Below are 18,583 nucleotides of genomic sequence, written 5' to 3'. Positions count from 1 at the left end.
AAAGAAAGGTTTCTGAGGGCACATAGCTGGGTTGGTGGATGCATTATTGAAAATACGAGCTCGCATTTGTGAATGTAAATGCTGTTTGATATCACCCATCTAATCGACTGTCATAATAATGCAACTGTGAGACTCAAGCTACATGACCAATGTTACTCCTGCTCATCATTGTCACCTTCCTTCTGAAGACTGCTGCTGCTCTCCCAGCTCTTCAACATCCATCACATCCTCTCTTTGCCTTCTTCAATTGTGCAGAGTACAGCATGCCAGAATTATGTGAGATAATCTCTGTAATCAGGTCATGCAAATTTACAGCACAAACAAAGGCCCATGAGTCCACCAAGTTTACACCAGTCAAAAGCAAGCACCTGAATATTCTAATCCTATTACTCAGCAGTCAGCCCATAGCCTTACAGGTCTTGCCATTGCAAGTGCACATTTGCAGTGAGTTTTAGATTCTCACCACCCTCTTGGTGATAGACAAAATTTCTTCATATCCCTTCTAAACTACCTGCCCCTTACTTTGCATGCCCTCTGGCCTTTCACCTCTCCACCAAGGGGGAATATTTCTTCCAGTGTACCTTGTCTAAGTCCCTCAATTTTGTACATCACAATTACGTCCCTCTCAATCTCCTCTGCTCCAAGAAAAACAACACCAGTCGATCCAATCTCTCTTCACAATGAAAACTCTCCACAAAGTAACATCCTGGGAAATCTCCTCTGTACCCTGTCCAGTGCTCTTGCAGGTTGTGCTGCAAGACTCCTCACCTGAACTCATACCTAACTAAGAGTCAGAAAGAGGCCTATCTTTCTTTTCTTCATTTGTGGGATTTGAGCATCGCTGGCTGGCCAGCATTTTATTATCCTTCCCTAAGTCGTCCTTGAGAAAGTGGAGGTAAGTTGCCTTCTTGAATTGCTGCAGTCCACCTGCTGTGGGTTGACCCACTATGCCATTAGGGAGGGAATTCCAGGATTTCAATCAAGCAACAGTGAAGGAATGGCGATATATTTCCAAATCAGGATGCTGAATGGCTTGGGAGGAATCTTGAAGGTGGTGGTGTTCCCATGTATCTGCTGCCCTTGTCCTTTCAGGTGGAAGTGGCTGTTTGCTTGGAAGGTGCTGTCTGAGGACCTTTGGTGAATTTCTGCAATGCACCTTGTATATAGTATACACTGCTGCTACTGAGCATCAGTGGTTGAGGGAGTGGGTCCTTGTGAATGTGGTGCCAATCAAGCAGGCTGCTTTGTCCTGGATTCTTGAGTTTGTTGTCATTGCCCTCATCTAAGCAAGTGGGGGGTATTCCATCACACTCCTGATTTGTGACTTGTCGATGGTGGACAGGCTTTGGGAGTCAGGAGATAAATTACTCTCCATAGTATTTTTAGCTTCTGACCTGCACTTGCAGCCACTGTGTTTATGTGGTTAGTCCAGTTGAGTTTTTGGTCAATGGTAAATTGCAGCATGTTGATAGTGGAGGATTCAGTGAGAGTAACACCATTGAATGTCAAGGGATAGTGATTAGATTGTCTCTTATTGGTGATGGTCATTGTCTGGTGCAAATATTACTTGCTGCTTGTCAGCCTAAGCCTAGCTACTGTCAAGATATTGTTGCATTTGAACATGGACTGCTTTAGTATCTGAGGAGTCGCAAATAGTGCTGAACATTGTGCAGTCATTGGTGGACATCCCAACTTCTGACATTATGATACAGGGAAGGTTATTGATAATGCAGCTGAAGATGTTTGGGCCGAGGACATACCTTCAGCAACTCCTGCAGAGATGTCCTGGAGCTGAGATGAATGACCTTTAACAACCATGACCATCTTCCTATGTGTCAGGTATGACTCCAACCACTAGGGAGTTTGCCCCCAATACCCATTGATCCCATTAGTTTTGCTCGGGCTCTTTGATGCCACACTTGGTTGAATGCAACCTTGATGTCAAGGGCTGGCACCCTCCCCTCTGGAATTCAGCTGTTTTGTCCATGTTTGAACCAAGGCTGTAATGAGCTCAGGAGCTGAATGGTCCTGGTGAAACTGAAACTGGATGTCACTAAGCAAGTTTTTGCTAAGCAGTGCTGCCTAATAGCACTGTTGATGAAACCTTCCATCACTTTACTGCTGTGTAATGGCGCTAGTGGGAGAATGAGATTCATTTTCTCTATGTTTGACTTCAGTCAGGGGTTGTGTAAAGGAGTCTTCAGCCATGGTTGAAGAGAATAGCTCTTATCTCCCATTCATTATCTTGTAAGGCATCTGGTCCTTGAAATAAAGCAAACACATAGGTGTTCTCGAGAACATTGGTATCATGGCGTACCTTGTACAGAATACTAAGATGTGGTGCCGATAATCACAGGCACCTGTGCACTGGTGGAATGGGAGCATTTCCTACTGTTGATATCTGCCGCATTAGGATATAGAGTTCTCAGCACAACATTTATACAGGGCAAAAGTGAGGACTACAGATGCTGGAAACCAGATGAAGGGCTTTTGCCCGAATGTCAATTTTCCATCTCCTCGGATGCTGCCTGACCTGCTATGCTTTTCCAGCACCATTCTGATCTAAACAACATTTATATAGTCTATCGAGCCTTGCACCTGGCAGGAACATACTACATTGGCAAAGCTTACAGTGATGATGACCTCTGTTGTGGCCTGAAGCCATTGGTGATAGTTGCAAGAATCCTGTGTGGGGAATGTAAGAAAATGTTACTTGCCACTTGTCAGCCCAGATCTTGTTGCATTTGAGCATGGACTACTTCAATATCTGAGGAGTTGTGAACAGTGCTGAACATTGTGCAATCATTGGTGAATGTCCAAACTTCTGATCTTATGGAGGCGGGAGGGTCATTGATGATGCAGCTTAAGATGGTTGGGCCTAGGACACTACCCTGAGAACTCCTGTATTCACAAATGATAGTTCAATATTGCCTTTGATACAGTGGGAGATGGAAAAGCAAGGACAGTTATGGGATGCTTGATATGGTGGACCTTTTTCCAATGTATGCAGCACAAGCTATGTTGCATAAATCCAATAGGAAATTATAAATAAATGCAGTAAGATTACTGAAGCCAGGCACATTTCCAGTGCCTGGGATCAGCATATGCAGGAAGTGTCTCCAGCTCCTGGAAGCCTGGGTTTTGGAACTGGTGTGGTAGCTGGGTACACTGGAGCAGCCATGAAGCTGAGCAAATCATGGATAGCACATACAGAAAACAGGTCACATTGTGGGTTAAGACTTCACAGGCAGGTAGGAAATAGTGATCACCAGAGGATTGGGCAGGCAGTGCAGGAGTCTCCTGTGGCTAGTCTCAGGTGAAACTGATATTCTGTTTTGCTTACTGTTGAGAGGAATGGCTGCTCAGGGGAAAACTGCAACAGCCAATTAAATGCACCATGGTTGGCTCTACTGCACAGGGGAAGCACAAAATGTGTGGAAATGCAATTGTTTTAGTAGATTCAATTGTAAGGGGAATATATAGGCATTTCTGTCGCCATAAACACAAGACTCTACAGTGGTATGTTGCCTTCCTCATACTAGGGTCATGGATGACTCACAGCAACTACAAGACTCCTTCCTGTAGCGGGTGGGTGAACAACCAATGGTTGTGGTACACATTGATACCAATGACATAGGTAAAATAAAAAGCAATGAAGTCCTAAAAGCAGAGTGCACAGAGTTAGAAAGTGAACTGTAAAATAGGACCTCAAAAGTAGTGATCTCAGGATTACTATCAGTGCTAAATACTAGTCAGAGTAGAAACAGTAGGATATATCAGATGAACATGTGGCTAATGAGATGGTTTGAGGGGGACAGTTTAAGATTCCTGGGACTGTTTCTGGGGGAGATGGGTTCAGTACAAACTGGATGAGTTACACCTGGACGGCACTGGGATTAATGTCCTTGGGAGAGTATTTACTAGAGTGGTTGGGGAGGCTTCAAACACAGGGCATTGAGAAGTTTTGCTAGGCATCAGAGGAAGGGGAATCGAGAACAAGAACAAAAGACAGGGAAATCAAGGGCCAGGATCAAACAGGGCTACATCAAAAAATAATGGGAATGAGATAAGTAATGTTTAAAAAAAGCCTTCAGCCTTTGGGACTTCATTCATAGAGCATTCACAATAAACTGGATGAATTAATTACAAACGTAGATGAAGAGAGGTAAAACGTAGTTGGAATTACAAAGAAATGGCTGCATAGTGAACAGGCAAGGGGTATGGGGAAAAGGTAATGGAGTTATGTTGTTGGTTAAAGAGGAAGAGGAAATTAACACCTCAGTGAGGAGGAATATTACCTCGGATGCAAAATCCATACAGGTAGAGCTGAGAAATGGCAAACATGCAAAAATAATTAATGGGATTTGTACACCTAGTTCTGAAGGAGGGTCACTGGTCTTGAAACATCCCTCCAAAGACGTTGCCAGACCTGCGTAGTTTCTCCAGCAATTTCTGTTTTTGTTTCACATTTCCAGCATCACAGTTCTTTGTTTTATTAAAGCAAGGAAGTGGAATTGAGGTAAAGATCAGAATGGAGAGCAAGCTCGAAAAGCTCCAATTTCTTATGTTCAATGTGTGTCCATTCCTGTGAGAAAGTGACTATTCAAATTTATTTCAATAACAACCACACAGCCAGGAGAGGGAGACATCGAGCCCACTAGACTAGTTTGGCTTTGAAAGCAGGCTCCAGTGGAGAAAACCCAAGAACTAAACATGTGAGAATAGCCAATCCACACAATCCTTCTTCTTCTAAGCACAAGGACTTTATCCACTTGACATTTTACCCTTCAATAAAAATTTGCATTTAAAGCAGAATATGGTCACAACATTTTTAACAGATGAAAACAAAAGAAACCTGTGGTGTTCCAACCTTGTCTGCTGTAATGGGACTTCAGCTGTCAAGACAATTTACTCTTTTTAAGAGAAGTATGTGCACAAATGATGAATCTAATGTTGCAGGCTCAAGTCAGAATATTTAAACTATATTTCAGTCAATCAAGAAAAGTTACCTTCCCCATGTAGATCAAATTATAAGGATGAAGTTGTTCAGAATGAAAAGAAAAGATTAAACCTTTATATCGTTAATTTAAAAAACATCAAGTTGGGGAGTCGAGGACACAGTAGCTCAGCATTATGGGCCCCTTCACATCTGGGGCATCATTCAAAGCAAGCAAATTGTGAACAGAAAGAAATTTGATTAGATTGGTGTGACAAGTATTGTGGAATAACACAGGGCCCAGCCATAGAGACATTGAGATAAACAGCATGGAAACAGACTCTTCGGTCCAACCCGTCCATGCCGATCAGATATTCCAACCCAATCTAGTCCCACCTGCCAGCACCCGGCCCATATCCCTCCAAACCCTTCCTATTCATATACCCTTCCAAATGCCTTTTAAATGTTGTAATTGTACCAGCCTCCACCACTTCTTCTGGCAGCTCACTCCATACACATACCACCCTCTGTGTGAAAAAGTTGCCCCTTAGGTCTTTTTTATATCTTTCCCCTCTCACCATAAACCTATATCCTCTAGTTCTGGACTCCCTCACCTCATGGAAAAGACTTTGTCTTTTTATCCTATCCATGCCTCTCATTGTTTTGTAAACCTCTATAAGGTCATCCCTCAGCCTCTGATGCTCCAGGCAAAACAGCCCCAGCCTGTTCAGCATCTCCCTATAGCTCAAATCCTCCAACCCTGGCAACATCCTTGAAAATCCTTTCAGAACCCTTTCAAGTTTCACAACATCTTCCTGGTAGGAAAGAGAGCAGAATTGCCTGCAATATTCAAACAGTGGTCTAACCAATGTCCTGTATGCCGCAGCATGACCTCCCAACTCCTGTACTCAATACTCTGACCGATAAAGGAAAGCATACCAAATGCCTTCTTTACTATTTTACCTATATGTGACTCCACTTTCAAGGAGCTATGAACCTGCACTGCAAGGTCTCTTTGTTCAGCACCACTCCCTAGGACCTTAACATTAAGGGTATGAGTCTTGCTAAGATTTGCTTTCCCAAAATGCAGCACCTCGCATTTATCTGAATTAAACTCCATCTGCCACTTCTCAGCCCAATGACCCATCTGATCAAGATCCCATTGTAATCTGAAGTAACCTTCTTCGCTGTCCACTACACCTCCAATTTTGGTGTCATCTGCAAACTTACTGACTATACCTCTGATGCTCACATCCAAATCATTTATATAAATGACGAAAAGTAGTGGACCCAGCACCGATCCCTCTGGCACTCCACTGGTCACAGGCCTCCAGTCTGAAAAACAACCCTCCACCACCACCCTCTGTCTTCTACCTTTGAGCCAGTTCTGTATCCAAATGGCTAGTTCTCCCTGTATTCCATGAGATCTAACCTTGCTCACCAGTCTCCCATGGGGAACTTTGTTGAACGCCTTACTGAAGTCCATATAGATCACATCTACCGCTCTACCCTCATCAATCCTCGTTGTTACTTCATCAAAAAACTCAATCTTTGTGAGACATGATTTCCCACGCACAAAGCCATGTTGACTATCCCTAATCAGACCTTGCCTTTCCAAATACATGTACACCCTGTCCCTCAGGATTCCCTCCAACAACTTGCCCACCACTGACGTCAGGCTCACTGGTCTATGGTTCCCTGGCTTGTCCTTACCACCCTTCTTAAATAGTGATACCACATTAGCCAACCTCCAGTCTTCCAGCACCTCATCTGTGATTATCGATGAAACAGATATCTCAGCAAGAGGCCCAGCAATCACTTCCCTAGCTTCCTACAGAGTTATAAGGTACACCTGACCAAGTCCTGGGGATTTATCCACCTTCATGCATTTCAAGACATCCAGCACTTCCTCCTCTGTAACATGGACATTTTTCAAGATGTCACTATGTATTTCCCGACATTCTATATCTTCCATGTCCTTTTCCACAGTAAATAATGATGCAAAATACTCATTTAGTATCTCCCCCATTTTCTGTGGCTCCACACAAAGGCCGCCTTGCTGATCTTTGAGGGGCCCTATTCTCTCCCTAGTTACTGTTTTGTCCTTAATGTATTTGTAAAAACCCTTTGGATTCTCCTAATTCTATTTGCCAAAGCTATCTCATGTCCACTTTTTGCCCTCCCGATTTCCCTCTTAAGTATACTCCTACTTCCTTTATACTCTTCTAAGGATTCATTTGATCTATCCTGTCAATACCTGACATATGCTTCCTTCTTTTTCTTACCAAACCCTCAATTTCTTTAGTCATCCAGCATTCCCTATACCTACCAGCTTTTCCTTTCACCCTGACAGGAATATACTTTCTCTGGATTCTCGTTATCTCATTTCTGAAGGCATTCCCAGCTGTTCCTTTACCTGCGAACATTTTCCCCCAATCAGCTTTTGAAAGTTCTTGCCTAATACTGTCAAAATTGGCCTTTCTCCAATTTAGAACTTCAACTTTTAGATCTGGTCCATCCTTTTCCATCACTATTTTAAATCAAATAGAATTATGGTCGCTGGCCCCAAAGTGCTTCCCCACTGACACCTCAGTCACCTGCCCTGCCTTATTAGAGTCATAGCCATAGAGATGTACAGCACGGAAACAGACCTTTCAGTCCAACCCGTCCATGCCGACCAGATATCCCAACCCAATCTAGTCCCACCTGCCAGCACCTGGCCCATATCCCTCCAAACCCTTCCTATTCATATACCAATCCAAATGCTTCTTAAATGTTGCAATTGTACCAGTCTCCACCACTTAAGTTGCCCCGTAGGTCTCTTTTTTATCTTTCCCCTCTCACCTTAAACCTATGCCCTCTAGTTCTGGACTCCCTCACCCCATGGAAAAGACTTTGTCTTTTTATCCTATCCATGCCCCTCATAATTTTGTAAACCTCTATAAGGTCATCTCTCAGCCTCTGACACTCCAGGGAAAACAGCCCCAGCCTGTTCAGCCTCTCCCTATAGCTCAAATCCTCCAACCCTGGCAACATCCTTGTAAATCCTTTCAGGACCATTTCAAGTTTCACAATATCTTTCTGATAGGAAGGAGACCAGAATTGCATGCAATATTCCAACAATGGCCTAACCAATATCCTGAACAGCCGCAGTATGACCTCCCAACTTCTGCACTCAATACTCTGACCGAAAAAGGAAAGCATACCAAACGCCTTCTTCACTATCCTATCTACCTGCGACTCCACTTTCAAGGAGTTATGAACCTGCACTCCAAGGTCTCTTTGTTCAGCAACACTCCCTAGGACCTTACCATTAAGTGTATAAGTCCTGCTAAGATTTGCTTTTATTTCCCAAAAGTAGGTCAAGTGTTGCATTTGAACTTATGAAATAGGAATTGAAATAGATTGTTTGGACCCTGTACCTGCCCTATCATTCAATAAGATTGTGGCTAATCTGTTTATGTTTTGAACTCTACAGTCTCATCTATTGCCAAAAGATTTTGATGCCCTTCAAAGCAAGAATCTATCCACCTCCACCTTGAGAATATCTCATAGCCCACACCTCTACCACCTTCTGAGGCAGACATTTCCAAAGTCACACAAACCCACAAGAGAAAAAGAATTCTCCTTACCTCTGATCAAAAAAAGTGATCATGTATCTTAAAACAGCACTCCCAGTCCTGGACTGACCCACAAGGAGTAACTTCCTTTCTGTGTACACCTTGTCAATGTCACATCAACTTCAGTTGTCACTGCTCACTTTTCTAAACTCCAGTGGAAACAAGCCTGTCCAAACTATTCACTTAAGACAACTCCCTCACATCAGTCTGGTAATCCTCCTCCAAGCATTTTCCAGCATATTTATGTCCTCAAATAAAGAGGCTAAAGTGAGGAAACCATTTGAGATGTTGTCTCACCAATGTGCTATATAATTGAACAAAGGTATCCCCAGTTTTATATTCAAGTTTTTCTATAATAAAGACTACTGTCACATTAATTGTCTTGATTACATGCTATTCCTACATACAGAAGGTCCCCAATTTATGAATATCTGACTTACGAACACTCAAACTTACAAATATAATTTCACACATGGTGTAATTTTGAATGCCTGACATTTCTTGTACTTATAAACAGCCCACTTATATTGTCCTGAAATGATCTCTAACTTGCCACTTGCAAATGGACTGCAGAACAGAAGCCATTTACAACCTGGGGACTGCCAAATCTAACTTGGACTATAATAACTAAATTCCTCTAAACTTTGGAATTCTGCAGTCATTCTCCATTGAAGTAGCACTCTGCTTGTTCGGTCTTCCTGTCAAACTGAACAACTTCACATTTATCCATATTATATTCCATTTGCCTCATATTTCTGACTTAGCCTAACTACATCCACTTGTAACCTCATTATATCTTATTCACTGGTATGTTGTCTGTGAATTTTGCTATGAAGACTTTACTCCACTGATCTAAGTCATTGATGAAAATTATTAAAAATTGAGGTCCTAACATTGAACTTTATGGGACTCACATCACTACATTATGTCAATCAGACATAGATCTCTGCACAATCTGTCTTTCTGGCAGAAAGACAATTTTCTGAAATAGCTTTATTGCCACGCACTCAAATGAGTACTGTGAAAAGTTTACAGTTGCTGCATTATAGCGCCATCTTATGTACAAAGATAAGACACTTAAGATCAAATTCTTAGGAAACAAAAATAAATTAGAAAAGAAATGAACAGTCCAGTATAATAGGTTATAGGAATAAATTAGAAAAATAAAGAAGTAAAAGCTCAGAATATCTGTCTGACTGAGTTTATGCCGACACCTAGCTTCAAGGGAGACTCCACTGCCTCATCACCACCTACGCTGCAAGGATCCAACAACACAGGAATTGTCCCACTTTAGGCTCCATCTCTTCTCTGCTGGGACCGCTATCATTCTATTCATGCTGATAAATTTACCGCACATTATGAGCTTTTATTTTCCACAATAACTTTTGCTGGGACCCGAGTCCAGGCCAATCGTATAACTAGGGTGAAGATAGGCTTTTAAATCAAGTAGTAGTGAGGAGAGTTCTATTGCATGGAAACTTAAGAAATCAAAGTTAAAGAAGAAGCTGAGACTGCAGCTTGGTGTTGATACCAGAAAATTAAAGGAAGGGATAGATGTATTAGACAATTTAATGGTCCAAGAGGTGGGAAACTTGATAATACAACAAACATAAAGGCTTTGTCTCTCAGTGCACAAAGCTCTTGGAATAAAACTGAGTTTATACTGCAAATCAAATAGACTGGGTGTGATTCAGTAGCAACTACTGAGATATGGTTGCAAGACAATCCATGTTGGGGAATTGAATATCCAAGGGTACTCAGTGTTTTGGAAGGATAGACAGAAAAGAAAAGGAGGTGGTGTGGCTTTGTTAGTGTGACAGGACTGTGCCTTTAAGAGACGTGTTCTGTGCTGTTTGTCTTGCAGAGTGGTGTTGCCACAGTAGTGCCGAAATATCTCCATCAGACAGGCAGTTGGTAAACAGCTTTACAGTTCTCCCCAGGTGTTTTTGAGAATCATGAGTGGGCAGGGTCAGGGCTCACATAGACTCAGGAAGGCTTTTAGTTTTGCTTTCAGTTTGTTGAAGGTTTCCGCTGGCTGCTAGACTGAAGACTTAGATAGTGAGGCTTCCTCTTAAAGATCCAAAGAGGCAGATTGCTTCTTTCTTCTGGACCGGAGAGAGACAGCACATTTTGTTGAGTTGCATTTCTACCAAAGGGTGTGTTTATGAGATGCTGCCTATATTGGAACAGTTGATAATCAGCATTTAAATAATTGTCTTGAAATATATTTCAATAGAATAAAGTTATGCCAATTCTCTCTTTTGTATTTCAACTGTGTTGTGAGAATAAAGTGTGTTTTGATTAAAGCCTAGTCCTGAACTAATCAAATCATACCTGGAACACAATTTACACTTGCCTTTCAATAAATATAAAAGTCAGGCTCGAGGCTATCTCCTTACAGTTCCTGGGGAGAGGGGAGTCTATTCTGGTCCATAACAGTTAATAATGGAAGAGATCAATGCTGTCATGAGAAAACATTTTGGTACTGAAGATCAAGATACAGAATCAGAAATGGGAAATAGCAAGGGAAAGAAATCCCTGGTGGGTGTCATTTGCAGGTCATCAAAACGTAGCTCTATACTAGGGCACAGTATCAGCCAGGAAATATTGGGGGCTTGTAAGAAAGACACAGCAGTAATCATGGATTATTTAAATATGCATATAGATTGGATTAATCAAACTGGCAAGGTAACTTTGAGAGTTCATTGAATATACTGGAGATTTTTTTCTTGGAGGATTACATTGGGGAACCAACCAGGGAGCAAATTATTCTGGATTTGGCCTTGTATAATGAGGTGGGATTATGTTATAGAAACTTCTCATTTTCGCCAATTAAATCTCATATGCAAGCCTTGAATAATTGACACATTTATTCACAACATTGTGGGAAGAGGTCAGTGACCACTCAGCACAAACGGACCATAACCTCTTCCCAAGCTACAGGCTCATACAGGTTATAAAGGGTTACAAATGGCTGACTGTTGATTACAGAACAATGCTGTCTAACCACAATAGATAGTTTAATAGTGTTAAATGGTCTAAAAACATTAACAAGTCTAACAATATTAATTGATCTGAAAATGTGTTGCTGGAGAAGCGCAGCAGGTCAGGCAGCATCCAGGGAACAGGAGAATCGACGTTTCGGGCATAAGCCCTTCCTGAAGAAGGGCTTATGCCCGAAACATCGATTCTCCTGTTCCCTGGATGCTGCCTGACCTGCTGCGCTTCTCCAGCAACACATTTTCAGCTCTGATCTCCAGCATCTGCAGACCTCACTTTCTCCTAACAATATTAATTGGTCAAACAAGTTTAAATGATCTAGTAGCATCCTGTTTACAGTGGTAGATAAACAGTGACTAACAATATTAAATTTGAATGGTCTAGTAGCATCCTGCTACAGTTCTAACAGAGCTTCCGTAAAGAGAGGAACCCCTCAGGGAGGAACTTATAAGTGGGTGGGAGGTATGGCAGCAATGGCAGCAAAAAAATTCTTGTAAGCTTTAACAATTCAGTTAACATGGTTCCCTCCAGTCAGGGAAATGGTTTCCACAATTAATTCTTGTAAACAGCTCCACTTAGAAGACAATTCAGCTAATATGATTCCCCTTGGTCAGGGAAATGGTTTCCACAGATTAATTAATGATCTCATAGTAAGGAAGAGTGATCATAGCATGGTAGAATTTCAAATTCAGTTTAAGAGTGAGAAGCTGAAGTCCCACACGTGTGTCCTGGAATTAAAAAAAAGTAATTACATAGACATGAGGATAGATCCAGCTTTAGTGAACTGGGCATGAAGACTAAAAGGTAAGAAGGTTGATGAGCAATAGCAGATGTTCAATGAGATATTCAATTTCTCCCAACTAAAATATATTCCAGAAAGGAAAAATGATTGGAAGAGGTGAGAGCCTAGTGGTGTTATTGTTGAACTGTTAATCCAGAGACCCAGGTAATGTTCTGGGGATCGGGGTTTGAATACCACCAGGGCAGATGGTAGAATTTGAATCCAAGAAAAAAAATCTGGAATTAAGACTCCAATGAAGACCCTAAATCCATTGTCAACAGTTGGAAAAACCCAACTGATTCACTAATGTCTTTTAGGGAAGGAAATTGCCATTTTTACCTACATGTGATTCCAGACCCACGACAACATGGTTGACTCTTATCTGCCCTCTGGGCAATTACAATGGACAATAAATGCTGAAGAAGGGCTTATGCCCGAAACGTCAATTCTCCTGTTCCCTGGATGCTGTCTGACCTGCTGCGCTTTTCCAGCAACATATTTTCAGCTCTGATCTCCAGCATCTGCAGACCTCACTTTCTCCTCAATAAATGCTGGCCTGGCCAGTGACGCCCTAATCCCATCAACAGATTAAAAAAAAATCCTGGTTAACGAAGAAAGTTAAAGATAAAATAAAAAAAAGTTATAAGGCACACCATATTGTAAAGGCCAGTGGTTGGCTGGAAAATTGGGAACTTTTAAGGATCAACAAAGGATTGGTAAAAAGTAGTTAAAAGAACAAAGATAAATTGTGAAAGAAAACTAATGCAGAATATAAAAATGGATAGCAAAACCTTCTATAAGTACATAAAAGGGAAGGGAGAAGTTAAAGTAAATGTTGATCTAGTGGAGGAGCTGACAGGGAATTAATAAAGAGGAACATAGCAATAGCAGAAGCACTAAGTCAATATTTTGCTTCAGTTTTCATGATGGAGCACATTAGTACTATCCCAGGAATAATAGGTAATGCGGAGGTTATAGAAAGTGAGGAATTTAGAACAATCATCATCATTAGGAAAATAAATACTGAGCAAACTATTGGGATTGAAGGCAGATTAGTGCCAAGAGCCTGAGGGCCTTCATCGTGGGGTCTTAAAAGTAGTGGTAGCAGAGATAGTGGATCTATAGGTTACAATATTCCAAAATCCTCTGGCTGCAGGAAAGGTTCCAGTAGATCAGAATAATGTTAACATAACATCCCTTATTCAAAAAGGAAGGGAGGCAGAAAGTAGGAAACTATCGAACAGTTAGTTTAACATATGTTGTTGGAAAGTTGTTAGAATCTATTGTTAAGGAAGTAATAACAGGTCATTTGGAAAGTCAAAGCACAATCCATCAGATTTGGCATGGTTTAATGATGGATACATTGTGTTTGACTAATTTGCTAGAGTTCTTCAAAGATGTAACAACTAAGGCGGATATTCAGGATCCTGCAGATGTAGACTTACTGAACATATTTGATAAAGTGTCACACTTTAGTGTCACAAAATGTGATAAAGTGTTAATATACAAGGTAAAAATCACATGAAGTTGGGGTAATTTATTAGCAGGAAAAGATAACGAACAGAAAGCAGAGAATCAGGATAAAAGGATCTTTTTCTGGTTGGCAAGATGTAACAAGTGAGGTGCCACAGAGTTTAGTCCTTGGGCCCCAATTATTTATAATCTATATAAATGACTTTTATTCTTTTTTTATAGTTACTTGTGGAGGATGGGTGCAACTGGGCTAGCCAACATTTATTGCCCGTTCTTATTTGCCTTTGAGAAGATGGTAGTGAACTGCCTTCTTAAATCACTGCAGTCTACGTGCTGTGGGTTGTCCCACAATGCCCTTAGGGAAGGAATTCCAGGATTTTGACCCAGCAATGCTGAAGGAATGGTTATTAACTTCCAAGTCAGGATAGTGTGTGGCTTGGTGGGAAACTTGGGGATGATGATGTTTCCATGTATCTGCTGCCCTTGACCTTCTAAATAGAAGTGGTTGTGGATTTGAATGGTGCTGTCTAAAGATCTTGGATGAATTTCTGCAGTGCATCTTGTAGCTAGTACACATGGCTGCTATTGAGCATAAGTGGTGGAGGGAGTGGATGCTTGTGTTTGTGGCACCAATCAAGTGGCACCATTTTGTCTCGGATGGTGTCAGGGAAAGATGGTATTATAGCCAAATTTACAGACGACAATAAAATTGGTGGGAAAGTAAGTTGTAATAAAGGAATAAGAAATTTACAATTGAATGTCGATATATTAAGTGAATGGGCCATAACTGGCATATAGAATTTAACTTGGATAATTGTGAGATTATCCATTGTGGTTGGAAGAATAGAAAGGCAACTTATTATCTAAATGGAGAGAAACTGTACCAGCAATTGTAGCAGCCTCCACCACATCCTCTGGCAGCTCATTCCATACACTGACCACGCTCTGCATCAAAACATTGCCCCCCTGAGGTCTCTTTTATATTTTTCCCCTCTCACCCTAAACCTATGCCCTCTAATTCTGGACTCCCCCACCCCAGGAAAAAGACGTTGTCTATTTATCCTATCCATGCCCCTCATAATTTTGTAAACCCTCTATAAGGTCATCCCTCAGCCTCCAATGTTCCAGGGAAAACAGTGCCAGCCTGTTCAGCCTGTCTCTGTCGATCAAATCCTCAAACCCTAGCGACATCCTTGTAAATCTTTTCTGAACCCTTTCAAGTTTCATAACATCTTTCCAATAGGAAGGAGACCAGAATTGCATGCAATATTCCAACAGTGGCCTAACCAATGTCCTGTACAGTCGGAACATGGTCTCCCAACTCCTGTACTCAATACTCTGACCAATAAAGGAAAGCATATCAAACGCCTTCTTCACTATCCTATCTACCTGCAACTCCACTTTCAAGGAGCTATGAACCTGCATTCTAAGGTCTCTTTGTTCAGCAACACTCCCTAGGACATTACCATTACGTGTATAAGTCCTGCTAAGATTTGCTTTCCCAAAATGCAGCACCTCGCATTTATCTGAACTAAACTCCATTTGCCACTTCTCGGCCCATTGGCCCATCTGATCAAGATCCTGTTGTAATTTGAGGTAACCCTCTTCGCTGTCCACTACACCTCCAATTTTGGTATCATCTGCAAACTTACTAACTGTACCCCTTACGCTCACATCCAAATCATTTATGTAAATGACAAAAAGTAGAGGACCCAGCACCGATCCTTGTGGCACTCCAGCTCTTATTGGACATGGTCCTTGCATGTTTGCATGGCATGTATGTAACTTGATACTTGTCAGACCCAGTTTGATACTGTTGAGGTCTTAGAGTTTTTGGACAAGGATTGCTTCTACATCTGAGGAGTTGTGGATGCTACTGTACGTTGTGCAATCATCAGTGAACATCCCCACTTCTAACTTTATGATGGAGAGAAGGTTATTTATGAAGCAGTTGAAGATGACTGAAATCAACTAGGCAAAAATGAGGACTGCAGATGCTTTTTTTTCAGGCAGAGGAGACAACCTGGGGTTTGCATTGTTTTATTTCAGGGCAGAGGAGAGCTTAGGATGGTTGAGCTAGGACATATCGTGAGCAACATCCGCAGAAATGACTGAGAGCTGAGATGACTGATCTCCAATGACCATCTTCCCATGTGCCAGGTATGACTCCAAGCAATTGAGAGTTTGACCCTTGATTCCCGTTGACTCCAGTTTTGCTCGTGATTCTTGATGTCACACTCAGTCAAATATGGCCTTGATGTCAAGGGCTATCACTCTCACCTTACCTCATTTGGCTCTTCTGTAAATATTTGAACCAAGACTGTAATGAGGTCAGGAACTGAGTGGTTTTGACAGGTAACATTGTTGATGACCCCTTCTATCCATGTATTAATGATAGAGAGGAGATTGATACAGCTGCAACTGCCAGTTTGGATTTGTCCTGCCTTTTATATACAGTTTTGGAGAATTTTCTACATTGGGTAGATGCTATACTTGAACCTTAGCTAGGAGAGCGGAAGTTCTGGAGTACAAGTCTTCAGGATGGTGTCATGGCCCATAGTCTTTGCAGTGTCCAGTGCCTTCAGCTGTTTATTGGTATTACATGGAGAGAATCGAATTGGCTAAAGACCAGCATCTGTGATGCTGTGAATATCAAGAGGTATGTGTGGTGCTGCTCCTGGCATGCCTTCCGGACTCTTCATTGAACCAGACCTGATACCTTGGCTTGATGAGGGTAGAGTGGTAGATATGTCAGATTATGAGGTTACATATTGTACAATTCTGCTTCTTTTTGATGGCTTACAGCACCTCATGGATGCCCAGTCTGAACTTGCTAGATTGCTGGAAATCTATCCCATTTAGCACAGTGATGGTATCATGCAATATGATATATATGACTTTGTTTCCATAACAACTATGTAGCAGTCATTCTTATTGATACTGTCATGGACAGATGCATCTGCAACTGGCAGATTGGTAAGGATGAGGTCAAGTATGTTTTTCCCTCTTGCTGGTTCCCAAACTACCTGCTGCAGACCCAGCGTAGTAACTACGTCCTTTACAATTTGACTAGCTCAATCAATAGTGGCATTGCCGACATTGAAGCCCCCCCACACAGAGTACATTCTGCATCTTTGCCACCCTCAGTGCTTCCTCCAAGTAGGCATGGACAAGTTGGACTGAAGGGTCTGTTTCTGTGCTATACATCTCTATGACTCTACGCATTGTTCAACATGGGCGAGTACTGATTCATTAGCTGAGGAAGGATGTAAGTGGTAATCAGCAGGAGACATTAGAGTCATAGAGATGTACAGCATGGAAACAGAGCCTTCGGTCCAACTCATCCATGCCGACCAGATATCCTAACCCAATCTAGTCCCACCTGCCAGCACCCGGCCCATATCCCTCCAAATCCTTCCTATTCATATACCCATCCAAATGCCTCTTAAATGTTGCAATTGTACCAGCCTCCACCACATCCTCTGGCAGCTCATTCCATACACTGACCACCCTCTGCATCAAAACATTGCCCCCCTTAGGTCTCTTTTATATCTTTCCCCTCTTACCCTAAACCTATGCCCTCTAGTTCTGGACTTCCCGACCCCAGGGAAAAGACATTGCCGATTTATCCTATCCATGCCCCTCATACTTTTGTAAACATCTATAAGGTCACCCCTCAGCCTCTGACGCTCCAGGGAAAACAGCCCCAGCCTGTTCAGCCTCTCCCTGTAGCTCAGATCCTCCAACCCTGGCAACATCCTTGTAAATCTTTTCTGAACTTTTTCAAGTCTGAGGGGATAACATGTTAGTACTGTTACCAGTGATAGGAGATCCCTTCAAAGCCAGGTTTAGTGGTCCCTATCAAACTGAAAGAAAGTTGATTCAGGTGAACTATCTAGTTGTTATGGACTAGGCCAGACTACGCAAAACATTCTGAAGCAGGCAGCCCTAGACCTAACTTTGCAATTTGTTTCAGTAAGTGGACAGTGAAAGTTACCCGGAGTAAGAAACCTTGGTTGCCTACTAAATTTTAAAACAGACAAAAAATTTATTCACAAAATTACACAATGAAACACAAAGAACAGAATAAAGAACCCTGACAGAACTCAACTTATTCAGCTTGACTTAATTATGCTGTTCCGAATACACACAACAGTCTCAATAAGTTAACTCCCTTTAAAAACCAGAATAAATGGAACACATGCTTACAAGTTGAAGTTGAGGGCAAAAAAGAGAGTGAGTTTACACACAGCTCCCTGTTAAACTTCCCAGTTCAAGACTGCCCTCAGGATTCCCTCCAACAACTTGCCCACCACCGAGGTCAGGCTCACTGGTCTATAGTTCCCTGGCCCAGCAATCACTTCTCTAGCTTCCCACAGAGTTCTCGGGAACACCTGATCAGGTCCTGGGGATTTATCCACCTTTAACCATTTCAAGACATCCAGCACTTCCTCCTCTGTAATCTGGACATTTTTCAAGATGTCACCATCTATTTCCCTACAGTCTATATCTTCCATATCCTTTTCCACAGTAAATACTGGTGCAAAATATTCATTTAGTATCTCCCCCATTTTCTGTGGCTCCACACAAAGGCCACCTTGCTGATCTTTGAGGGGCCCTTCCTTGCCCATGTTTGACCTGATGTCAGGGAGCTTCATGTAGAACATAGAACATTATAGCGCAGTACAGGCTATTCGGCCCTCGATGTTCCACCGACCTGTTGAACCAGTCTGAAGCCTATCTATCCTACACTATTCCATTTCCATCCATTTA

This window comes from Chiloscyllium plagiosum, chromosome 3 (genome assembly GCF_004010195.1).
Source record: "Chiloscyllium plagiosum isolate BGI_BamShark_2017 chromosome 3, ASM401019v2, whole genome shotgun sequence".
Lineage (NCBI taxonomy): Eukaryota > Metazoa > Chordata > Chondrichthyes > Orectolobiformes > Hemiscylliidae > Chiloscyllium > Chiloscyllium plagiosum.
The sequence above is the reverse complement of the archived record's forward strand: the minus strand, read 5'-3'. Positions refer to the sequence as shown.